The following is a 13,489-nucleotide window of genomic DNA, read 5'->3' on the forward strand; positions in this document are numbered from 1 at the left end:
TCAGCTCAGCTGTGTTCTGTACTTATTATATTGGCTCAGGAGCTGCTTTTCTGCAGCCAGGAATACACACGTTACTTTTGTGTGCCATTCAAGCTGTCTTGCTGGAGATCTGCCATCAGCTGGGGAGGTCACATGGATCTGATGGCTAGAACAACAAATGAATCTGAGAAAATCAATAGAACCTCTATAGAGCAGCACAAGACTTCTTCCAAACGATGGGGCGCTGCTGCAAGCCCTCCCTTTTTAAGCATTTGGTGTGATTTTAGAAGGCTCAGTCCATCAAAAACAACTGTTCTGCTAAACAAATCAAAGTATTCTACATCTTTCCTGTCTCTTAAGAGCAAAATCAATTCAAAGCAGTACTGAATGCAGCAGAAAACCTTCTTGCCTCTCTTCTCTGTGCTGTTCCTTTCTGCCTGGAAAAAAACGTTCATCGTAGTCCTTTTGTGAAGTCCCATTTTCAACTGTGAACAGCCAAGCAGCAGCCAACGTGTGTCGTGGGAACATGACCAGTAAGGGACACTTAGAAGAAAGAAGAATCCAGGACTACACAATATCTTGATAGTTAACTTGATTAGAGCAATTGGTATTAACACAAATGAGAACAAAATGCAAAGTTTTGGGAGCTTTTGAGCGAAAGAAAACACTGCAGTTTCCCATGAACTCATTTGCTCTCTGGCTGAGCTTTAGTTATACCCTAAATGTTCGCATTGCTTCCTCTTTTAAAGACCTGGATAGTGATGTTGACCAAGTATTGGTTTTATGGTTATGATGAATTATTTGTTCTTTTTGCTCAGGACAAAAAAAAAAAGTGATAATAGAGGAAGAAACCTGCCTGAAGTAGTGGGTGCCCTTGGAATTAATTATTACAGTCAGGACTTCTGCAGGAGGGCAACTGGGTACTTATAACAATGATTTCTGGCATTCAAACCCAAGACTCTGTATGTCCTCTCATTAAAAATGACATTTCCTCAGCATTTGAAGAAGAAACTAAACTTTAGGTGCTGATTCCTAGATGGAAGAACAGCTTCCAGTTATCATGAACAATTGAACTCCTCCATCATTATAGCTTTTATCCAAAGGCCACTGAACTCTACAGCTCTTCATGACTCCAGCTAGCCCCAGGCTAGAATATGTGTATATAGAAAACCTTGTATTGACATATTCTTTGAGGCTTGGGTTTTGCTACCATTTTACATATTGAACATGACTGAGGTTTTGGTAATTGTTCCAATGGTGAAAAGCAGAAGAAATTTAGCTCACCCAAACAATCACTGTCGTCTGATGATCTGGATTTGATTTGGGGACTTTGTAAATTACTGACAATCAGTTCATATCCTTTGCTTCAGAGGCAAACCCTATAAAATGCATTAAATGTCCCACTGGGTATTGCTCACATTTAATTCTGTGCTTATTTTTGGTTACAAACTCAGTGGGAAACTGTGTAAACAAAGCTGCAAAGAGCATGCACGTGTACACGCAAAAAGGTTGCCAAGCAAATGGTGCCAATCTGGGTAAGTCTGACGTAAACATCGAGTCTAGAGAAAATGATGTAGAGACGGAAGCCAACTCCGATGTCAAAGGAGATCAAATGTTGACAAAGTTGCTAGAACTGGGGAGCCAAAGAGAGTTTGTGTTAAACTTGGATAGTGGTTGACAGCGATATTGCTTCTTGAGTCTGTATTAATACTATACATCGTGCAAGTTGCAAAAGAGCATGCCCAGAGCATGCAAGGGTGCCTAAAAATCCCCCCTCTGTGCTTCACTGTTTTTCTTATTAGATTTTGTATGCCTTATCTGAGATCTCTGTCACACACTCCGGTGGCCCATTGTGTTGATCTCTCTGTTTGCAGGAGTGCTTGGTCAGATCCTAATTTGTCTTGAGGTTGCCCTGCCAAGATCTGCATGCTCTCTGTTCTAGATGGGAAACAGCCTCATTTCTGGAATATAGCAACAAAACCAAAATAACTTCTTGAACAGAAAGTGAACTAACAAAAAGTTATTCATGGGAAATGATTTAGAGCACAGAACAATACGTCAGTTCCTAAACAGGTTAAGGTCAGTGGCATGAAGGAAATAAGCACCATGAAAGAGCAAATCTGCTCTGTGGCTCCTGTGGTGGGACAGATCTCCCACAGCTTGTGTCCTTAGCTGCCTCTCTCTGTTCCCAGAGCACTGTCTTGTTCCACTTGACTTCCAGGTCTGACTGCAAACCTCTCCCAAAAGACAACTTTCATCTGCCCCAGAGAGTAAGAGGCTTAATCTGCTGGAAGCTTCTCCTCTGGCTCAATGGCCAACTACGTGTTAATGAACGTGTAAGATTAAGTTGTGGCTCAATGTGCCTGGAGATCTACCCAGAGGAATGGACAGAGATGCTGCAGTCCTGATATTATCATGCAAGGGCAACCACCAGCTCTGGTCTCTCTGGGGACCCCCTTCCACTTTCCCCACCTTGGATCATTCAAAGGTGGGGGCTCCTTCCCCCAGCTCTCACCACGGAAAACTCTAGGGAAGATGTTCTTTCATATTTCCGCCAGCTGCCCCTAAAGGCACAGAAAAGCTCCAAAATGAAGGAAGTTATATAATCTATGTTTTGAATTCTGCTTAAAAGCTTATTAACCCTCCTCCCTTTTTCTTTCTTTTGGGGGTATTTCCTTTGTTTTACTGAGCAGCTGCAGGCTGAAATGTCCCAGAATTGTAATTTTGGCCTGCAATAGCACCATATACTGTCACAGTGTGTATTACATATCCAATAAAGGCTGACTATTGTGTCCTCTGGGCACACTTTAAAATAATTGCTTGTAAAAGGACATACTTATCTCAGCTGCATTTGGCTGAGGGACCAGAATCAGAAAAGGTTCTCTGCCTTCCCAGACCACAAATTCTCCTTGTCCTCCATCGCTCTGACCCTCCATCACCCCCCAAATCAGCTTTTCCTAGAGAACTGCTCAAAGGCTGTATCTGCCCCTTCAGCCTTGCTCATGGCTGCATGATGGTAGTCCAACATGTAGAGGAGGAAGCACCTTGGGGACAAAGGGGTGGCAGAGGAAATGGAGTGGGATTGTCCCACCTGTCCCATTGGATATGGAGAGATCTCTTATTCAACCTCCTCGTCCATGAGGCACCACTTTTCCATGCATGGAGAAGGAGCAGGGCCAGACCACAATGGTGCATGTTGAGTTGCCCAAGAAAACACCAACCCACCATGATAGCTGCCACTGCTCTCTCCGTTTGGGCACAGGCTATTGTCAAGATATCAAAACTCCAGCATGACACCGAAGAAAAGCGATTTCTCTAACCAGAATGGCCTACAAACACCAGAGACTGTGCTTTTCCCTTTTCCTGTCTTAAATTCTCTGTGCAAACAAGGAACCCATAACCCTTTCTTGGCTATTTCACCCTGTCTCAGAGTGACTATTAAACATCAGTGACGAGTGAACATCCAGTGCTTTGCAGTTTGGGGTCGCTTCACTTTAAATAAGCATCCAGACATTCACAGCTGAGCTAGCCAAAGCTCATTTGTCTGAAAATTTTCTCACACAATTTCAGGCACAATTTCTTCTGGCCACAGCTGGGAGTATCAGGAGAATGATCCTCTATGCTTTGGTGTATGTTGTTTGGCTCAAGTGATAGACAGAACTGGAGGTTAGAGGGAAAAACTGAATCTATCCATCCATCTATCTATCTATCCATCTTTCTGCTTATCTAATCTACTCTCAATGTCAGTACGTGTTTGAGAACTGAAAATCCTCAGAACCCAAACTAAAAATTATTCAAAATTGGATTGAGTGGGGAATAACGTTCAGCAAAAAAATCTTTATTTTTAACCTAGCATGCATAAACTTATTAGAAATCAGAAATTCAGTCCATTTTGAAAGAGGAATTGTGAATTTTTACTGTTTTGTGCGTGCGTGTGTGTTTTCAAGGCTATCCATTTACATAAGGTAACAGCAAAAGTTTATCTGCTGGCAGCTCATTGCCAGAATTCCAGGCAAAGGCTTACAATATTTACAAAAGGTGTTTCATTGTGAGCTTTCTGTATGCACACATATTAAAACTCAAGAAATACACATAGCAACTTGCGGAAAATTAATTCTCCTGCTTTCATTCCTGTACTTGCAAGCAACCTTTGCCAGTCCTCTTTCCGTTCCAGAGCACAATAATGCCCATAAAAGACCAGAGAGTGTCTGCTCTATGCAACGTTTCTGCTTGTTTATAGCAGCAGGGGAGAAAAATGGATCACATTTATTACAGCTGGTGGGGGAAATCTGGTTTTGTCCATTTTACCTGATTGTTGCTGAAACCATGTGTACAAAATAAGTGGAAAGAAACGTACCTGGACAGACGTTCTGCTGTTGAGCTTTCTGCAGGGTTTTCCTGAAGTCTGACCTTTGGCAATCATGGTTTTGCTGTGCTTTACAGAGATCTAATTGTTCCTAATTTCCTGTCAATAAATGGTACAAGGTGTGGAGCTGCGCTTTTAATGTTAAATTTCAATCATTTGTCTGACTTAATAGACATGAATAGCTCATTCAAATGTAAGTACTTTCAGTCCATGTAGGACATATTTGTATTGAAAATCTATTTTGAGTGGGCAAAGTGATTATTCAGGATGTAGGAAAACATTTCCTACCTATTCCTGTCAATCTCTGGGGAAGCTGAGGACTCAGAACTCAGATGTTCTGATCTCAGGAAATGGACTCCATAGTCGGATTGGTTTTCCCTTCAGTGAAAGTTGCAACAGATTCCCATTTGCCATGCAGTGATGTTGCCACGTTCTGTCTGAGCCCGGCACGTCACATGCATCTCAATGGCACACAGATATCCTCTCACTGTTGGGCATGAGGCTGATAAGTCTTAGAAATATTAGGGTTCCATCAGCAGCATCCTTCTCATCCTTCCCAGAATTTTGGGAATTAGCTCTTGAGCAGCTCACTCTTCCACGTGTACCTCAGAGGTGGGCAGGGTAGAATCTGCAGTGAGCTCATGCCCCGAGTTCACTGAGGTAATGGCCAAGATCACATCTAGCTCTGGGAAGGGAGCACTGGTGGCCTGCCTTGAAGCCTCTATTGGAGCCCATCTGAATGTCTTCATCTAAATTGCACAGCAGTATTTCTGCTGGACCCTGGTCTGGCTAGGCGTGATGTGAAGAGCAGTGTTTCTTCAGGCTGATACTTCAAAGGGGTAATAAAGTCCCAAGGAAAATAGCTTTAGACCCATGATGATGCAATTAAACGTTTGCAAACATTTTCTAACAGGATGCAGGAGAACTTGGAAGAGAACTATTAATGGTAAGTGATGAATCAGATAAAGCAGTTTGTGTGTAGAGGTTATTGTAGTAACATTTTGGTAAATAACCATTCATTGAAATCTTCAAGGCAGTGGCCTTGAATCCTGCAATGCTTCCACAGCCTAAGTTGGTAAACACTATTTGGGAGCAGATTTAAACAATATATTACCATATAGTTTTCCCATCCAATCATGACCGTGAATCAGAGCAATTATTCCAATTACAATGTCCTCGCGTTTGGTGTTTTTCATTCAGTTTTACACACTGTTCTGAGCGCTCCTGGCAGGATCCTCAGTTCTGCCTGTCCCTTCTCCTGTCCTGAAGCATTCAATTACACGAGGAAGTCCATTCACTGCACTCAGTGTGAAGCTATTCTATTTGTTGTGTACGATACTGCTTTTCTAGTACTGAATCCATGAAAAGTGGCTGTATTTTTCCTATGCATAAAAGATGTGTATCATAACTTTTCCTTAACGTAGGTTGTGTTTTAATATAATTCAGCTCATAACTAATCCCCTCCTGCACAGATAACATTTTATGTTTGAGTTTTGCTCTTTGAGCTTTTCAGCCTTTCAATTCCAGCCCTGGATTCGTATCAGGTTTCCTCTCTTAAATAGCTCTCCTGTCTGTTTTGTATAACTTCCAGTGGTTTGCACAGTATCTTTGTTTCAAAATCTGTTGGTCTGCTCTGTTGGGACTACGTATGTCTCTGTTGTGTTTAGTTATCCCCTGCAACCTGTTAATATAGCATAATGGGTTTGGGAAGATAAAAACCTTACCAACAAAATAATGCTCCTTTCATTACAAAATGGGCCATGAAGAAAAAAGAAAAAAGAAGGCTCTTGAAATGAAAAATATTTCAGGAGAAGAAATATCTAGGTCACAGCTTTTCTCAATTTTGTAATTTAATGCAGCCTGGAATAATTGCTGCATGCATTCCTTTGAAATCAAGTCCTATAATGTTCTTATTGCTCAATCTCTGTTTTCAAATGTTCTTGGTACTGTACATTGTTCTGTTTTCCAAATAATTACATTGTAAAAATGCTAAAAAAAAAAAAATAATAAGTTGAATCAGAGTTTACCCAAATGTTGAAGAGAAATGTAGCCATCCCCATCAGCCTCTGAGCTCTTGGTTTCTTTGAGGGAAACCAACTCCGCTCCTGAAGACTTCTCCGCCACAGAACCCCAAACTCTGGAGGCAAACACAACGTTGTGGAGGAGATGGGGGAGGTAAAAGATTGCTGGAGTCTCAGGTAATCCTGAGGAAGTCTGAGGAAATTCAGTAGTGCTAAAAAGATGCACGGGTTTTCTGCATTGTGCATGGAGTTCCCTTTGGAGCAAACAGTGGGATCATGCACTATTTCCTATTCAGGATTGTGTCTTTTGCATTCTGAGAGCATTGTAAAGTGGTTAAAAACCATCTGATGGAGGTGAAAAGGTTAAAGTCTAAGATTCCTCAGAATTACCAGCTCTACGGTACAAAAGAGAAAAAAACTGGAAAACCACTTCTATGATTTTCCCATTGCTGCTCAGCTCAGAAACTGGGAGGTTCTGGATGGGGAATAGCAGGAGAGCAATTGCACCCTGGGCTGCTGGGTTTGGAAAATGGAAGGTGGGCAGTGAATACCTTCAGTTTGGCACAAAAGTATTTTCCTTTCCCTTTAGCTTGGCCTTCTGCTGCTGCAGCATGACAAACCACTGCACACCACCACCTCTTATGCCCCCGGCTCAGCAGAAAGATAAGGTAAGAACTGAAGAAAAGTAGCTGATCATCTGTTACAGGAGAAAATGCTGGCAGATTTTCAGGTCAGGCATAAATATTTGAAGAGGAAGTCTATTAATCTAAAAGATTATTTTCCTCTCTGTATCTTAGAGTAAAGCACTTGAAAAAATCCCAGTATTTCATGAATCTTACACGAAAATAGTTGGCTATTAGTAAGAAGTGGAGCTCGTAAATTGCTGATATGTTTTCTTCAGTATCTTTGCAAAAGTGCCCTTTGAAATGAGTGGATTTAACCTCTTTTCACTTTGTTGCACCTAAGATAATCACTTTTGAAATAGGAAAAGGAAGAAAACTTAAACTGCTCTACAGAATAGTTACTTATCTTCCCTCTCAACCACTGCTCTCCTCCATCACCATCTGTTTGCACAAAGCCAAGAACCCTGCTGCCAAATCCCACAGCTTGGGGCTTGGAACTGAGATCGGGGCCACTTCTAGTGCTGAACAGCCTGATGTGCTTCCCATCAGTGAGTTCACAGAATCGTAGAATCATTAAGGTTGGAAAGACCACTAAGATCAAGTTCAGCTGTCAACCCAATGAACACAAACACAATCATATCAGAACACAAATGCAGTGCACAGACAGCACAGATTTTCTGGTATCCTAGCTCTGTACAAATTTAATTATTTTTTTACTTTTTTGAGGGGTCACCACTGTGTCCATATTAAAAAAGATATAAATCTGGATCACCTTTAAGAGTATTTCTGAGGTGTTGAAGTCTTAGGTTTTATTCTTTGTGATGATTGTTATAATTGGATTGCGCTTCTGGCTTTTTTTGGTTGGTTTAGTGGGATATTTTCTTTCCTATTCAGGTGAATAATCAAAATGACCACAAATAGCTTTATTTCCATTTGAATCAGCAGAGACATACTGACTATGCAGGAGTTCTTATGTAGGAGCAGAACTCTACTAGCGCATTAGAGAGCACAGTGTTGATTAACCAGCTTTCAGTTGGATCAAAGCCCCCACCCCTTTGCATTCAGCATAGCTGTGCACTGCTGCCTGTGTGTGTTTACTTCCAGCTGTGGTGGTCTCACAGAGCATGGCTGGTACCTATAGTCATAGAATCATTATGGTTGGAAAAGACCACTAAGATCATCTAGTCCAACCATACCCCTGCCCCTAAAGATCTCTTCGTAAGATGCAAATAACATCAAAGAAATCAATGCCATCCCCTCTTTATTAGCTATTAGATTTACAGGAGAGAGTAGTACAACTTTATTCCATGATCAAAGGAACATATCCTTTTGTGCCAAGTTTCCAATGTGAATATTTGCATTATATAATTTCTTCCCTTTTTTTTTTTTTTTTTTTTTTTTGCTTCTATAATTGTTCTTGTCAGTAAATGGGTTCGTTACTGGAAAGAGAAACTTAAAATGAACGTAAGCACAGCTACAGAACATTCAGTAAGGCATTAAAGTGAGTATTCCTGGGAACTGCCTTTGCAGTATTTTCCCAGCAGTATGTCTTCCAATGGACAGCTCTACAGAAAGCTCAGGGAGAGAAGGATCCTAGGTCATTTTCCATGGAAATCCTTGTTCATTTAGCCCACGACCTCCAAGACTGACTGCTGTTTGGCAAGATATAACTCAATATCAGGGTCTTCCCTGTTAAGGAATATAGTTTGGTTGCTTGGTTTATCCAAGAAGCTTTGCCTATCTTTTTAAGCTTTGAAATAAGTGGTGGTTAAGAGGGGGATTTGAAGCAATTTTGCTTGAAAAAGTGGCCCTTTTCTAAGAGTAAAGCTGAGCTGCCTCTGGGCCTTTGGAAACCTGAGAAGACTGCTTACTTGAATGAAGAGCTTAAATGTGCACCTATTCTGGGTGGTAAGCCCTGCATTTTCATTTAAATTCTTCTGATGAAAAAGAAACGTGAGCCCAGTTGCAAAGAAGGGCTCTTTCCTCCATTTGCAGAGAGAAGCCAGCAAGGCGAAGGGAGCCCAGACGTTTTATGGGGTGGCCACTTCCTCTCTGCAGCACTGTGGTATCCCCTTTGTGTTCCTAAAGAACAAAGCCCCTTCTCTTTCTCTCACCATCACCTGACATCCGGGTAGCAGCTACTACTGCTCTGATAGGAAATGTAATTTCAGCTTTGTTACATGCTAAAGCAAAGATGTTAAAATGGAGAAATCATCAGTATTTGGTCCTCCAAGGAGATATTAAATAGATGCTTAAAATTAGATTAGGAAGCCCTGATTCTAACTCAAATTTCTTTGGTTTAGACCTATTTGGAGGGTTTGGTAGTGAAGGAGTGCAGGCGTAGAACAAAGGAGTGTACTTACAGCAAGTAAAATCACATCTTAAACATCAGAGAGGCTTCATTCCAGCCCGGTGTCATAAATTTAAACAAACAATGTTGTTACAGATTCATGCATTAAATCAGTTTGGCGATCAGAGACCAATACATCTTCTGTCACCTGTATAATCACACAGACAATTTATAGTTGCACACGGTACTTTACCAAGAAAGGCAATGACTTACTGAGCTTTATTATATTTCATTCCTACCAAAGCTCAGACATTGTTCTTTTTGTTCTTTTTGTCATGTTTTATGTTATCACCCCACTCATCACGGAGAGATACCACTATGTTCTTGTGTCATTCCCCATGGTTTGGAAGAGTTGGCATGCTTTGCTCCATCCAAATCTGGGTTGATCAGGCAGAAGACTTTTTTCCAGCACACAACCTACTCAGTGACCTGAAAACAGCATGTTTCACCTGACCCAGTGTGTGCCCTGATGTCAAAATAGGATCTAGGCACCCTTAGAGTGAGCAAAGAGAAGTAGACTCCTACAGAACCTCAACCACCTCACCCTGCAGTGGCCTTCACACTTAAATACACCTTTTCCTCTCCACTCAGTCATGAGGGACCCCAAGTTGGCTGTCCACCATGCAGACATTTTCTTATATGGCTACAGTGGGGGAAGGTGAATCCATTTTAAATCTGCCAGTTTTAGTCGTGTTTCCTCTAAATATTAATTGTTCTGGCTGCTGGTGGGTTAAATGGAAATGCACACGCTGCTAAGGCTGCAGGTTAGTGCTCTGAGATTTGGCAGGATCTTGCACTCTTCTGGTGTTATTCTGTAGAAATAACTTCACTGTTTGCTGGAAAAGGAAAACAAAAGAAAACAAAACATCTGTTTTACTCTTCCCACCAAGAACTCCATTCATTAAACCCTGCTAAAGCTACTGAAGTGGGAGACCATCAAAATAGGAGAACTGCTATAATGTCTGAATGGAATTCACAGCTTTGCTGTACCTGGGAAGAATATGAGTCACAGTGTATTTGGAAAGCGCAGAGGCAGTGGGAAATAAGTTTTGCAAAAGGCAGCAAAGAGATGTCAAAGAGAGCAGATGGATTACACTGTGTTTTGCAGATGGAAGCTGCTCCTCTGTTATCTCCTGAACTAAAGCTGTTGCTCTGAAATGTGTCTTCTAGCACATATTCTGCTGATGCAGGGGTCGTTCACGTGGAAAGCATTTTGGTTCCCTCCTAACATGTCCAGCATTAAGCCTGAGCATCCTCATGGCACCATCCTCAGAGGCAGTGCATGTGAAGGCCAGCAGTGACTTGGTGAAGGTATCTGATAACCCATGACCCCAAGTACTCAGTTATCAGAACAGTGGCAATGAGAGAGCAATCAGGGGATGTAGAACCTACAGATGTTGAGGATAACTGTCAAGTTTGTTTTCTTTATTGAGGTTTGCTTTTTTTTTTTTTGACAAAATTAATAAAAGTAACTGTGTGGAGCAGGATCTTTTGCAGTGCAGATAGCAGCTGCTCTGTGTGGAGTAGCAAAACAGTCTGTAGGTCCTTTTGTTGAAACTCGGATGCAGTGATGCTGCCACTGACCCCAAAGCAGCAGAGCTCAGGTCCTCCCCAGCACAGTGCCACCAGTAGCACGAAGACACCACTGAGCTGCCTCTGTCAGTGGTGTTTAACAGAAGGACATGACCCAACAGAAATATTTCTCCCATTCCCTTTGCTTAGTACTGAAGTGCCTTGCCCCTAGAAATCACGCGGGAAGATTACAACCAGATTTTCACATTGCAATGTGTTCTGTTTATAAATGGAGACCAAACTACACTACTAAATCACAACCCCTTATTAGAGGGAAAGGGCTGAGATGACGAAGTGCCATGCACTGTGTGGATGAGCGGGACTCACCATGCTATGCCTCAGCTATCTGGCACAGGACCCAGTAGCGTGGGTATCCACCATCATTCCATTCATAGAAACTTGCAATTGTGTGAGTATTTCCCCTCACTTCTTATTCAGCTGGTGAAAATGCACAGATGAGAGGGTAAAAGGTTGTGTGAGTTTCGGGATGTTGCCAGCTCCTTGTAACATGCCTCCCTGGGCTGATCAAATGTTATTTTAATAATAATAATAGTAATCGTAGCTTATTGTAAATTGAAAAGGAGAGTTAAAGCAAAGGAAGGATGTACCAGAATCCTCCAGGAAGGCACAAGACATTGAGAGGATCCTCTCTTCTCCAAATAGAAAAGGCACCGTGGGTTAAGTGGGAGCTGCCCACCTTGACCCTTCCATGCCCATTTGCACAGCCATGGCCAGTGCTGGGGTTGTAGCAGCAACCTCTGTAGGACACTGAGGGTTGGAGGTGGTTACCCAGGGCTGCACCAACTTCTGTCCACCTGGCTTGGCAATTTGTCAGGTGCTCCACTGAATCTTCCCGATGTATTCTTGGACAAAGTGTCATGCTTACCCTCAGGAGACTTTGTTTGGGCTTCCTTTTCCAACTTGCCAGCACCCCTCGAATTGCATGGGCATTTGAGCAGCTACCCAACCATAAAATAAGCATAAATGTTTTCTCAATGAGAGGAAGAGGAATGTGTGACCCACTCCAAGCTCTCCTTAAAATAAAGACTGTGCCTGGGGCCAATAATCATATTAGCATACCAGGAAATTAGAGAAAAATGAAAGAAACATTATTGTGTTGGTCACACACTGCTGGGTTTGTCCCTTTCTTGATACACATGATTAGACTCCATTACTGGTTTGTAGATACCTTAAATCTAGCAGGGAATGACTGCAGTACAGACATATGGTTAAGAGAGTAAAACAGTCCAAACCTTTCCAAGCATTAGCTGAATTTCATCCAAAATTCCATTAAGATACATACTGAAATAATGTGGAAAAAGAGGAGGATTTTTTTTTCCGTGGCCATTTATGTGTTCTTTGGTGTCTCAGTGTCATCAGGATCCTTAGCTCAAATCCCTCCAGTTCACACACTCGGCACAAACTCTGCATTGACTTGGTGCCACAACTGAGATCTATTCAGGGAACTTTAATTTCATGGACCCTCAAACCTAACACTTCCAAATTAACACCAATTGTGGTTAGTCTCTTCATGTGCACTCTCTTTAGATATCCATTTCTGGCTGCATGCAACTGCCGACAGGAAAAATGTGTTAGAATGATTTAACTCTAACCTCACCCAAGTGGAGGATGTTTCAGATCATTGGTACACTGTTGGGGGCCTGGACACTGTTGAATAAATAGGGACAATTTGGAGAACAGCCTCTTGTGCTGTCATCCCTCAAGCCCAATCCCTGATCACTGGAGCTGCAGTGACTGGGCAGCATCACAAACCAACCTCACTTCCCCAAATCCTATTCTGGCACCTTTAAAATGCCAGAAGGAAGCGCCCTTCCTCCTAAGCACCCTAGAGGAAATTATACAGAGCAGTTCATTATGGGCTGTGACGTCTTCAGAGAAAACTAGGAGGTAGCTGAGTCATTGCTTATGTTGTTAACTTCCAAGAAATCCTCATTGGGTGAGCTGGTAGTGGTTCAGAATTATTTGATTTTAAGAATATTAGAAGCATCCATTCTATTTTTCCTGTTTGGACAACAAGAAAAATAACTCCAAGAGAGGCAGATGGTATTTGGTCATCTTGCAGATACACAAAGACTTAAGTATCAGACTTTGCAATTTAGGTGAGCTAGGAAAATGCATTGCAACCAGTTGCTGCTCCCCACCTGGAAGGCGAGGAGACATTGCTGCATCTGTGCCTGATTTGTGTGTGCCCCAAGAAGGAAATTGTATTTCTGAAGGGTTTTGCATTCAGGTCAAGTTTGCTTTTTTTTAATTCCAAGCTAGTGAGATTTTGTTGGAGCTTCTCTACCAGCCTTGAATGCTGGATGCTTCCAGATAGTTTCACCTGCAGGCCAGGGAGAAAACGGAATAACTGCTACTTATTTGTTTTGTACTTATTTGTTTTTATTTTTTTAAACATATTTTGTTCCCCCTTTAATTTGGAGATGGCATTTATTTTTTTTTGCCTGAAAGAAGTGACTTCAATTTTCTTTTTCTTAAATACTATGAAAATAGCAACCCAAATCTGAAAATCTTAGCAGAATTGTTAATTTATACTCATATGAAAGAGATCAGCCAA

At 41.8% G+C, this 13,489-nt stretch overlaps 1 long non-coding RNA gene across 1 annotated transcript in view; it reads left to right on the top strand.

Moving 5' to 3' along the window:
• The window catches only part of LOC107054033, a 160,864-nt gene that overhangs the window by 45,815 nt on the left and 101,560 nt on the right, over positions 1 to 13,489 (top strand). Inside the window, exon 2 of the long non-coding RNA XR_005862074.2 lies at positions 6,956 to 7,034. This is a non-coding gene — a long non-coding RNA (uncharacterized LOC107054033). The remainder of the gene's footprint in view (positions 1 to 6,955; positions 7,035 to 13,489) is intronic.

Source organism: Gallus gallus, chromosome 8 (assembly GCF_016699485.2).
Source record: "Gallus gallus isolate bGalGal1 chromosome 8, bGalGal1.mat.broiler.GRCg7b, whole genome shotgun sequence".
Taxonomy (NCBI): domain Eukaryota; kingdom Metazoa; phylum Chordata; class Aves; order Galliformes; family Phasianidae; genus Gallus; species Gallus gallus.